This window comes from Acomys minous (genome assembly GCF_964271855.1).
Source record: "Acomys minous genome assembly, chromosome: 12".
Lineage (NCBI taxonomy): Eukaryota > Metazoa > Chordata > Mammalia > Rodentia > Muridae > Acomys > Acomys minous.
The window spans coordinates 67374263-67386515 of NC_140493.1; the positions used below are offsets into that span (position 1 = coordinate 67374263).

Here is a 12253-nt window from a genome sequence, read left to right on the forward strand (position 1 = left end):
CTAGTCCTCTGGGGCATCAGTGTACCCTCATCAAACTGCCCTCCACTCCCTTCCCAGGCCAGGTGAAGACAAAGACAGAGGCAGGGAAAGGCACAATCTCCAGGGACGAAGGTCACCTCCCTGCGTGCATCTCTCAGGGCCAGGCCTGCAGGTCACCTCCCCGCATGCATCTCTTGGGGCCAAGGCTGCAGGTCACCTCTCTGCATGCATCTTGCAGGGCCAGGCCCGCAGGTCACCTCCCCACATGCATCTCTCAGGGCCAGGCCTGTAGGTCACCTCCCCGCATGCATCTTGCAGGGACAGGCCTGCAGGTCACCTCCCCACATGCATCTCTCAGGGCCAGGCCCGCAGGTCACCTCCCCGCATGCATCTTGCAGGGACAGGCCTGCAGGTCACCTCCCCACATGCATCTTGCAGGGCCAGGCCCGCAGGTCCCATTGTACAAGTTCAGAAAAGCAAGATGACCACAGAAGCAGCTACAAGAGGCCACTTGTGAGAACTGGGCTTCAAGAGCAAGGCACATACATACAGCGATTGATTGCACAATCCCCTCCTATCTGTTCAGGCCAGCTGGCCTGCCAAGGGGAGTCGCCCGAGTCGGCTGTGGGCTGCGAAAGTGACCAATTCTATCACAAACATTTTAAGATAACAATAATGCAACACTTTCATCAATCAGATAATAATGACTTTTAAAACAAGCAAGCAAACAAAAAAGCCATCACTTTAGAAGCTGGGGTGTAGGTTGTTGGCAGAGCACTTTCACGGCACACATCAGGCGCTGGAGTCTAGTTGCATAAACCAGAAGCAGTGGGACCATGATTTCGAGCTACGTAATGAGACTGTAAAGCTAGGCCTGTGATGTCGGAACTTGGAAGGCTAAGTGAATACAAGGCCAGCCAAGCAGTAGAGTGAGGCTCTGCCTCAAAAAAATACTAACTAAGGAGGCAAGGGCCAGAGGATCTTTGTGAGTGCAAGACCAGCCTGATCTACAGAGTGAGTTCCAGGACAGCCAGGGCTACACAGAGAAACTCTGTCTTGAAAACCCAAAAGAGATTATATATACACACACACACACACACACACACACACACACACACACACACACACATATATATATACACACACATACAGCCTGGAGAGGCGGTTCAGCAGTTAAGAACACTGACTGCTCTTCCAGAAGTCTTGAGTTCAATTCCCAGCAACCACATGGTGGTTCACAGCCATCTATAATGGTGCCCTCTACTGGCCTGCAGGTGTACATGCAGACAGAACATTGTATCCATAACAATAAATAAATAAATCTGTAAAAAACAAAAAAACAAAGGAGACCAGAACACAGGTTTTCTAGAAGGAACTTGACATTATGAATAAAAATCCTTCAAAAATGTACACGCCAAGCTCATGTGATAATAAAGACCTATAATCCCAGCTGCTGGAGAGGCTGAGGCAGGAGGATTGCTTGATCTCAGGAGTTCGAGGACCAACCGAGGCAACATACTGAAATCTCAAGCCAAGAAAAAAAGTTACTGGGTGTGGTAACTTCCTCCAGATCTCCATCACATAACATACGTGTCTTTAATCCAGCACTTGGGAGGCTGAGGCGGGAGGATCGCTGTGTGTTCAAAGCCAGTCTAGTACACATCGTGAGTTCTAGGCCAGCCAGAGCTACATAGTGAGAATCAGTCTCAGAAAGAAAGAAAGAAAGAAAGAAAGAAAGAAAGAAAGAAAGAAAGAAAGAAAGAAAGAAAGAAAGAAAGCGAGCACGCCACTGGAACATCTAAAACACCTGTCCGTAGCCCGGTTTAGATCTAGATGCCGGTTTGCTGGGAATTCATCAATGTGCTGGCATAAACCATGTACACTGCTGTGGAAGTATATTATGCTTCCATAGAAAGTTTTTTTTTAATATGCACGCCCTCTGACTAGCGGCTCCATTTCTTGTTCTGCTCCCTTCCTAGGGGGAGGAGGTCATGCTCAGAGATGAATGTCCAGTTGTTCTTCCCAGGTCTCCATCACTTGGGAGTATACGACCCGGTGAGGTGGGGCTAAGAAGCACAGCCCCTCCTGGCAACAGGGAACAGGCCAATCAACACAAAGGACCTCCAGAACACTGCACTTGCAATGATGGACAAAGTCAAGGTCAACTTCAGGGTGAGATAAAGTGCGCACAATCCAATCATACACTTCTTTTTTATATTTATTTTATGTTATGTGTATGGGTATTTTGCCTGTATACACACACACACACACACACACACACACACACACACACACAGAGTTGTGAGCTGCCACATGGGTGCTGGGAATTGAGTCTGGGTCCTCCAGAGGAACACGTTGGCAATGCTTCTGACTGCTGAGCCCCTCCACTCATACTTTTGTGGGCCCAGTGTTCGAAGGGAGGGTTAAAGGACAAGAGTTCTTTTTTTTTTTTTCCCCTCCCATCCCTGTGCTTTCCTAAGCTTCCTTACAATTAGGGGGCCTTATTTTTATAACCGGAAAAAAAATAGTAAATACTCTTTAAAGGAAGCCTAAGGAGACAAGCCCGTTGTTATGTAATGGGTCTTTGGATGTGTTGAGGTGGAGCCTATCCTCAGCGTGCAGAAGACCCTGAGTCCAATGCCCAGCACCAGCCGTGCACCTGTCAGTCATGTTTCAAATGTACAAAGTGTGAGGACTGACTGGACTTGAGGAGCCTAGGTGCCCTTAGGCAAGGTCTTTGACTGCCGTTCAGACACCCTGTCTGTAAAGTACAAATAACAGGACCTTCTTCTTAGGGGTATGGGGGGGAGCGGGGGGCCAAAATTAGACCACTCATGCTAAGCCTTCGAGGCCATGCCCGCCAGATGCCTGTAGACTTGTCAAATTCCTTCCCATTGCCAGGAGTGCAGGTACATGCCTATGACACCAGCTGCTGCGGAAGCAGAGGCAGGAGGATTGTGAGCCTGAGTTCAAAGCTAGGCTTGGAGTGCATAGTTAGTTCCAAGCCAAACTGGACTCTACAGGCCTCTGAAAAGAAAAGGCAAGCTGATCTACCATTCAGAAGTGGGGCCACGGAGTCGTCCATCTGCAGGTGATTCTGATCCAGTGAGAAAATCTGGGGTGACATACACTAGGACATCCCCATTTTTCATAGTGGGGCCCTATTGGCAATCAGTAGACTTGGACTCAAGGGGCCGCCCTGAAGCAGCTTCTCGCTGAAGATCAAACCTCTAGGCCTTTGTCTTCCACTGCTTACTCCATCCCACTGCACCACCCCCAAGTCTCTTTTGCACCAGGGGTGAGGTAGAAGGTGCGCACTTGCACCCTCTATGTGCAGTTATTGGTAGTGCAAGGAGATGCCTTGTTTTCCTTTCTAGGATGGCAGCCATATTTATTATTACCTCTGGTGAAAGGGACAGAAGGATGGGGAGAATCCTTGGTGTTGCAAAGGATAAGTGACAGCGTAACCAGTGTAAGGACAAGTGGTCCCAGCCTGGGTTCCAATGCTAAATGTCGCTGTGGAGAAAATACTTTACCTCCCCCCAACCTGGGCCTTTTCAGCAATAAAGACTAAGAACAGCCGGGCGCAGTGGTGCACACCTGCAATCCCTGCACTCTGGGAGGCAGAGGCAGGTGGATTGCTATGAGTTCAAGGCCAGCCTGGTCTACAAAGCGAGTCCAGGAGAGCCAAGGCTACACAGAAAAACCGTATCTCAGAAAGAAAAAAAAAAAAGACTAAAATTCAGTTGATTCTTTCCTTCTTTTCTTCATTCTTTCTTTTTTAACCTTTTTTTTTTCTTTTCGAGACAGGGTTTCTCTGTGTATCCCTGGCTGTCCTGGACTCACTTTGTAGACCAGGCTGGCTTCAAACTCACAAAGATCTGCCTGCCTCTGCCACCCAAGGGCTGGGATTACTGGGATTACTGGGATTACAGGCGAGTACCACCACGCCCAGCAGCAACTTTTTCTTTTGAGATACGTTCTTGCTAAATTCACCAGGCTGATAAATGAACCTGCAATTCTCCACCCAACCAACTTGTCCCATGTTTGAAGCAGAATCTCATTCCACAGCCTAGGCTGTCCTGCCCTTGAGATCCTCCTGCCTCAGCGTCCTGAGTGTTAGAATCACACCTGCCAGTGTGAATCACTTACTGAGTGCTTCTGACGAACCAGGAAAGCCAAATTTTCTTTTCCCCATTCAACCTCTATCACAACTGTATTCACTTTCCTAATAATGAATTGGACCCTTGAAGTTAAGAAATCAAGCCCCATGATCACAGGGCTGCTGGGTAGCAATGGCCGAATTTGAACCAGAACCCTCTCTTTAAACCTGTTTGCTAATCTTCCTGACAAGGCTCTTACATACCAGGCAATCTCCAAATAAGGATAGTGTTGAATGTGAAATGCCAACAGGCTGGACTTAAGCAGATCTCAAGATGCTCCCTGGGGTGCCAGTGAGTGCCTGGCAGAGAAGCATCGCCATCCTGGACCAGGACAGGCAAGCTGGGCACAAGGACCAAAGGACCAAATGAGCATGAACTCCAGTAAAGGCAGGTGGCTGGAACAGAAGGAGAGCCACGGGGCTTGCCAGATACTAAAAGGGGCGGGGCTGTAGCTCAAAAACAGCACATTCATGATTCATTAACACAATTTCCTCTCATTAAGATGGAGGTGCTGTTGGGGCTCAATCCAGACCCAGGCCCAGAGTGCACCTGGAGCCTCCCCCTCATGGTGTCGCCATCAGCAACACGTGGCAGGGAATGGGGCTGACTTGGAACGATAAAACAGAGACAGGAAAGCCCTTTTCCAGGCCTGGGATGCAGCTCACCTGGTAGAGTCCTCGCCCAGCACTCACAAAGGTCTAGGTTCGGATCCACACAAGCTGCATGTAATGGTGCACGTCTGTAGTCCTGGCTCTCAGGAGGTGAGGGCAAGAGGGTCAAAGTTCAAGATCATCCTCAGCTACGTGGTAAGCTTGAGACCAATTTAGGTTTACACAGACCTCGTCTCAAAGAAGAGAAGGAGGAAGGGGGAGAAAATAGGGAGAAACGGAAAAGGGGGGAGGGGGAGGAGGGGGAGGGGGGAGGAGTTGGGCAGGAAGACAGGAAAAAAAAAGAAAGAAGAGGGGAAGAGAGGAGGAGGAGGGATGGCTCAGGAAGCAAAGTGCTTGTGTGAAAGCATGAGAGTCTGAGTTCATTCCCCACAACCATGTTTTGGAAAACAAAACAAAACAAAAACAAAAACAGAAGACAAGTATGGTAGTGTGTGCTTGCAGTCTCAGAGGTGAGGTAGAGACAGGTCCCTGGGGCAGGTCAGCCTCACTCGCGTGATGAGCCCAGGCCCTTTCTCAAAGGAGAACTCTAAGTTGGATGACACCCAAGGAACAAAACATGAAGTGAGGCTGACCCCTGCCCTCCACACACACGTGTGTGTGTGTGTGTGTGTGTGTGTGTGTGTGTGTGTACATGCATGTACACTCGCATGCCTTGAGCACCTGTATGCACATGAACATGCATGGGTACACAGAAAAAAAAAGACACGGAGGGGAAAATGCCTTTTCCATTCAAGTTTTTCCTCTTCCTTCTACAAGCCCCACCTTTAGAAGGGCTCTTCACAGTGTCCTCAGTTGGCAGGTGGGGAAACTGAGGCACAGAGGGACTGAGTCATGTGCTCAAGGTCAAGCGCTGTGGCAAAATGTTTGACTGTGTACCTCAGAAATGATGCTGTATCCCTTCCGAGGTTGGGTAAGGAAATAAAATATGTTCCTCGTGGCTTTCTTGAGGTGCTTGCTCCTTCACCCAGCCACGATGCTGTGCAAAGGCACAAACTCGCTCACGAGAAGAGCAGCATGCATAGACATGAGGAGAGGAGCCATGTCTGCCACCAAGGCAACATCGAGTGCCAGACATGAGCAATGGAGCCAGCAGGCAGTTCACCCCTAAGCCTTAACTCACCCAGATGACACAACGTAGAGAAGATATGAGTGTTCCCTGGAGAGCCCTGTCCAAAACTGCAGATTCATGGGCAAAATAAATGTCAGCACTGTTGTAAGCCATACGCTTCTGGCAGCTTAATATGCCATATTCGATCACCGAAGGAGCAGCAGAGCCCGAATTTGAACCAAGAAAGATGGCTCTAGAGCTGTTCTTGCAGCGGGTCCAGCTATGCAAGAGGCAGAGGTCAGAGGTCAGAGGTCAGAGGCACACCTAACTTCATTAGCCCCTCGTTCATCTGATGCTTCTGGGTTTTATTGTTGGTTTGGTTGGTTTTGGTTTGGTTTTTTCAATCCCTGCTGTGTTGTGGGCTGTCTGCTAGTTTTGAGGAGATTTGGGGAAAAATAGATTGACAACACCCGTGCTCCAATGGGAAGTGATGAGGTAGGATAACTTTAGGCAGGTATGTATGGTCGATTGATGTGATTCAAGGGGGACCAGATGGCCAAGGAGGCCTGCTTCAGGGGGGTACCCCTGAATGACCTCTCTGAAGGCAAAATGAAAAGGATGCGATAGATACAAAGAGTGAAAGGGATAGGGAGCAGTGTTAGGAACAATCCCGGGCTTGGGTTCCAGCTCCATCCCTTTCTAGTTGTGATGTCCACAAGAAAACAGCAATGACATGCTACTGTCATCCCCACAGGTAAGGGCTGTTCCAGGAAGTAACTGAGCTCACACACACGGAGCAGGTGGCCAGAGCCCGGCACAGGAAGAGCTGTACACCAATAGTTACAGTTCGAGTTCTACCGAGACCAAGACCCCAGTAGGGAGCCCAAGGCCCCAGAGACCACTGTCTCCTGTCAAAAACCATACTAACCAAAGCTATTGGGGAAGAGTATGCACAGGGGTCCGAGAGAGAGCCTGTCACCTGCCGCCTGGATGACAAGAATTAGAGTGAGGGGGGGAGGGGGATGGAAGGAGGAACACAGGCCTCGCCAAAGGAAGCTAACACACAGGCCCTTCCACCCAGTCCTGCAGCCACTCTGAGTCATCCCCTCGAACCTCTCCCCTCCCCCAAAGAGCTCAGGAGGATGGGGCTGAAGGTTGGACTCTCACTCTCCGGGTGCCACCCTAAAGGCAATGGATATCCACACATCCCAAGATGGGGAAGCAGATTTCTCAGGGCAGTGAGGGGGGAGGGGCAGGATAAGGAAGGCTAGTGAGAGGGCAGAAGTAGGCAGGGGAGGGGGGCATCAAGCAGGGCAGAAACCCTGCTGGGGTAAAGCATCACCTGCATCACGCTCTCCAGCACCCTGGAGAGCACCCAGCAGGTGGTTGACACACAATAAGACAGGTGCCCAGAACAAGCACAGTGCACGCAGAGACACGCCAGGATCCACAAAGATCTAACAGCAAGGCCTCCAGAACACACAGTGGCACCCAGCACAGGTGCACACACACACACACACACACACACACACACACACACACACAAACGCACGCACGCACGCACGCACACGCACACACGCACACCCCACCACCACCACCACCTCAGTCCTGCCTGACCGCCGCTCTCCTCCTGCTGCTCTGGGTCACTTCCAGCCACTGATCCTGGCTGTACCAAGGTCCTGCGAGTGCCCATCCCTGACACCACCTGCTGATCCAGCCCTGGTAGATTCCATCCAGCCTGATGTGACCCAAGACAGAGACTCTCTGTCTTGTATCTAAGTCAGGGAACGGAGGAGAGCTGAGCTGATCTTAAGGGAAAGGTGCAAATCCAGCCTGGACAAAGCAGAGGGGTCAGCTTGGCCTGGGTCTCAGCCCAAGCCTGGGTTTGTTATTCCAGATGCCTTCAATGCCTTCTCGCTGCCTTGCAACATAAGCAATGGGCAGGAAACCCTTATCCATATCTGGATGCCCTAAAGAGCGATAGCAAACAGAGAGAGAGAGAGAGAGAGAGAGAGAGAGAGAGAGAGACAGACAGACAGACAGACAGACAGACAGACAGACACAGGGAGAGGGTGAGAGACAGAGGCAGGCAGAGAGGCAGAGACAGAGAGGTGGGGGAGAGGGAATAGTAAGATCAGGCATGAAACAGAACTTCCCACTGGAGAGATATCAAAGCCCTGAAAGAGGTGAGGAATTGATGGATATGGTGGCATTTCAGGTTTTTTTTTTAACTAAACTTATTAGAATGAAAGCCACTCTCAATTACAGAAGCCAGACCTATCTTTAAGTGACTGCTAAACCTCCCCAGCCTCTGTGGGGTGTGACCTTGCCTGTAGACAGAGAGTTGGAGGCAGTGACCTTTGTAATGCCAGCTCAAGCTGTCTGTGCATGAGCAGGAGGCAGCTGGGTACTCCCTACAGCATGACCTCTCCTGGAGGGAGTGCCACGTTGCCTGGAGATGGGAGAGGGTAGGGCGAAGAGGGCCACCTGGTACCATGGCAACAGGCCCTAGATAAGGCACATCCTCAGCCTCCTTAGCAGATCATGGCGGGACCTAAGTGTTTGCAGATAACACCTCCTCTGTCAAAGAGGGTGTGATAGCCCAGGAGGAGCAGTGAACACATGGGGAAAAGAAAAGTGAGGAGGCTGGAGGGGCCAGACCCTGACATACAAAGTCAGCGTGGCTCACACTCTAGGACTCCCTGAGTAACTTTCAACGGTTCCTTTGCTTCCCTTCTGTCACCATCCCTGTCCCTCAGGCCAAGCCTGTGCTATGTCCCAGACACCTCCTAACTCCAGGTACAGAGGCAGGCACATGCGCGCGCACACACGCGCGCACACACACACACCCTAACCCTGTCCTCCAGCATTCTGGGCACTTCCTGCCAGTCTGTTACGTCTCCTGTCTTTCTCTGGGCCTCCCCACCCCCTGCCCTGTCCTTTCCTGACTACCGCCCAGACCAGTTCCCACGACCATCTGCTCCAAAGGCCAGCATCCACCCTCCCTCCACTCCTCCTTCAAGCACCTGCTTCCAAGCGACTGCTCTCTCGTCCTCCTCTGCCCACTTTGGGGCTCCTACACCCTCCTGAGGATCATTGGCTCCAATTCTCAGACCGTGAACCAGATCTATTCAGGCCTGGAGAACTGGGCCACAGCCCCAGAGGCCCCAACAAGAACAGAAGTCTGGCCCTTGAGCCTCAGATTCCACAGCTAGGAAGGGTCTTAGGGGTTGTCTGCTCAGTCTCTACCCCTACAGAAGGGAGCGAGGATCTGTACCAGCAGCCCCTGCTGCCTTCCCAGCTGCTCTGAGCTATTCCATCAGTAGTGCCCTTAGCCAGATACCCAAAGGTCCAGTAAAGAGCCAGACGTACAAGTATGTGCCTGAAATCTCAGTACTTGGGATCAGGAGTTGAAGGTCAGGCTAGTTTACATGAGACAGCCTCAAAAAAACTTTTTTTTCCAACAAAGGCAGGCACAAAGATGTTATCCACCTATAATTTCAGCTACTTGGGTATGAAGATGATCATGGGGCTACAGAGCAAAATCTTGTCTCAAAAAACTAAATAAAGCCAGGTATGGTGGCAAATACCTTTAATCCCAGTATTTGGGAGGTAGAGGCTGGCGGATCTCTGACTGATCTACAGAGGGAGTTTCAGGACAGCCAAGGCTCTATCTAAAACAAAAACAAAAACAAAAAACAAAATCAGCCAGGCGTCGTGCTGCATGCCTTTAATCCCAGCACTCAGGAGGCAGAGGCAGGCGGATCGCTGTGAGTTCAAGGCCAGCCTGGTCTACAAAGTGAGTCCAGGACAACCAAGGCTACACAGAGAAACTCTTGTCTCAAAAAACATAAATAAATAAATAAATAAATAAATAAATAAAAATTTTAAAAAATCATAATACTCAGATAAGGAAACTGAGGCTCAAAAAAAAAAAAAAAAAAAACTAGGTCAACTTGCCCCAGGCCAGTGTGCTGGATATCTCAGAGGGTCACTGCAAGTCACCTCTGCAGTGGGCAGCCATGCCCCATCCCAAGCCCAGATTGGAGGCGGCATTGTCTAATTGCCACAACACCAGAGCTGAGCGCAGTCTTTCCAGGCTCACTTTGCAGAAGTGGTGTGGGTCCCCACAGAAACCCGCATGAGCTTCGCTTGTGTGTGATCTGGGAGCTAATGGCCGTGAAGCCACCCTTGGGGGAAAGAGAACTGCTAATGGTTTCTCTCCGCAACAGAGCAGTTCTGAAACTCAGCCCTCGGGCTCCTCAGGAGACCTCCAGGAGAAGAGCGGCAGATGATAAGAAAGGCCTCCCTCTACCCTCTGCCCCACTGCCCTGTGATCACTTCCCAAGTAAACCCCCGGGGGGGGGGGGGCAAGCCCTTCTCCCAGGTACTCTGAGCGTAGGGAGTGGGAGTGGACATGCAGAGAGTGGGGGCTGCCGCAGCAATCCCCACCCAGGTCTCAGCAGCAACCCATTGTCACCAGAGAGAACCCTGCCCCTTTCTGCCACTGCCACCGCCACCATCCCCCATGCCAGGGCCCTTTCCCTTTAAAGTTCAAATCATTCTGACTCAACCACACTTGGTCACATTTGTTTGCTTGTCTGTTGCTTTGGGGAATTGCGGGTTGGGTTCTGAGTTTAGGTTTGTGGCTTCTGAGACAGGGTCTAGTTTTGAAACCCAGGCAATCCTCCTGTCTCTGTTGTCCAAGTGCCAGGATTACAGGCATAAGCCGACACACATCAAAAGGGATCATAGGAAAGAAAGAGTGGAAGGGAACGGAGGTGTCCCTCACAGGAGGACCTTCTGGAACAGAGAACACTTCCTGTTGTAGTAGGGCACCCAGAGCGGACATAGAGTCCCACCAGTTGTGAGCAGACCCTTCCCGAGATAAACATCTGCCCCTGCCCAAAAACAACAACCACAAAGCGTCTTTGCTTCAACGTGCCATCCCATCCCAGACCCCAGCTTTCCCCTACTCCTCAACATATAGAGAGGGAGGACGGACTTGAGGCAGCTTCCAGACACCCAAGCAGACATATCCCTAGAACCCAGCAGCCCAGAACCCTTGCTTAGTAGTGACGTCACAGCCACTCCCGAGTCCTGAGGGAAATCACTGCCTAAGACCTCACAGGCCCTGAGTCACTCTCAGCATCCAGGCAGCTGTGCAAAGCTTTCTGTTTACTCCTCGTCCACAGCAGGAGGAGCAGAGGGCATGAGAGCCTTCTTCTCCAAGGGAAACTGAGACTTATGGGGCTCAAAGGATGGCCCCAGTGTCACAAGGCATACCCCAATAGCGGTCCAGACAATTCTAGTGACCCCTTTAGAGGCGATTCTGGTGGGGGAGGCATTCAGAAGCTGATTCCTAAAGTCAGCCCAAACCCCCGGAAGCATGTAATGCCCTTCAGATTTGGTAAGGGTGAAAGTGAGGTAGAGGAAAGAAGGGTGCCCCCTACTAGCTCCCAAATCCAGCCATAAGAAGTGTGGGCAAAACCAAAGTACAATCTACAGACTCCCCCTGTCTGTAAACAGGACCCCAACCCGGGCTGACATTGCCACACCCACCCAAGGCTTCTAGAAATAAGCATGAGGCTTCAGGCCAGCCCTGCCCCACAGGTCCGCGAAAGTCTCTAGACCAGCCACTCCAATCCTACCTCCTCTCCTTGGAACAGGCACAAGCTGGCCTGGCGACAGACAGGCTGGGGCTTCTGCTCTTGCCAGTGAAAACAAATCCTTCCCTCCCCAACCTGCAGCTTAGCTTCAGAGACCTCTTGGGGTTCCTAGCTTCTTTCCTGCTTACTGCCACCTGTAAACACCCACGGCTGACCTCCATCTCGGTCAGCATCTCTCACCAGACTCCAACAGGGGGTTGACCAACATCACACACACACACACACACACACACACACACACACACACACACACACACACACACACACGCCCCTCTTCACGATGTCTGTGCGGTGCCACAACCGTGCACCCGGTAACCCTATCTCACAAACAGAACCCAGTGAGCCTAACTGCTCGGCGCAATTGGCGCACGGAGCTCACCAGGGCCATCCGTGCTTTGCCTACACACGCGTCCACTCACACAGCATCCACTCCACTTCCACGCTCAATCACACCCAGGACTCGCGTCCAGATGCACGCCGGCTGTGAAATTACAACCCAGCCCCGAGCCACTGACCTTCCCACACTCCCGACGTGGACCGAATGTCAACAGTCAGTCCAGCCTGCTCACCCAACGCGCGCGCTGCCCGGCGCGGCGTCCACGGCTCTCCATCCGGATCGAGCCCCCTCCTCCTCCTCAGAGCGGGGGTTCCCTCACTGCCCGCCCAGTCGCGTGCACCGTCACCGCGGCGCGCACACACGCACACCGGCCGGCACAAAGCTGC

General features: G+C 51.5%; 1 protein-coding gene across 5 annotated transcripts in view; it reads right to left on the reverse strand.

The window, feature by feature from the left end:
- RAP1GAP2 (RAP1 GTPase activating protein 2) overlaps window positions 1–12253 on the reverse strand; it is a 238502-nt gene that overhangs the window by 199872 nt on the left and 26377 nt on the right. The window contains exon 1 of one of the 5 annotated variants that reach the window (XM_084802783.1): window positions 12100–12251. The exons of 2 other annotated variants lie outside the window; for them this stretch is intronic. The gene's annotated coding sequence lies outside the window, so the exon portion shown is untranslated. Of the gene's footprint in view, window positions 1–12045; window positions 12252–12253 lie in introns of those variants that run through there. 2 more of the 5 variants (XM_084802782.1, XM_084802776.1) reach the window with 2 other exon arrangements.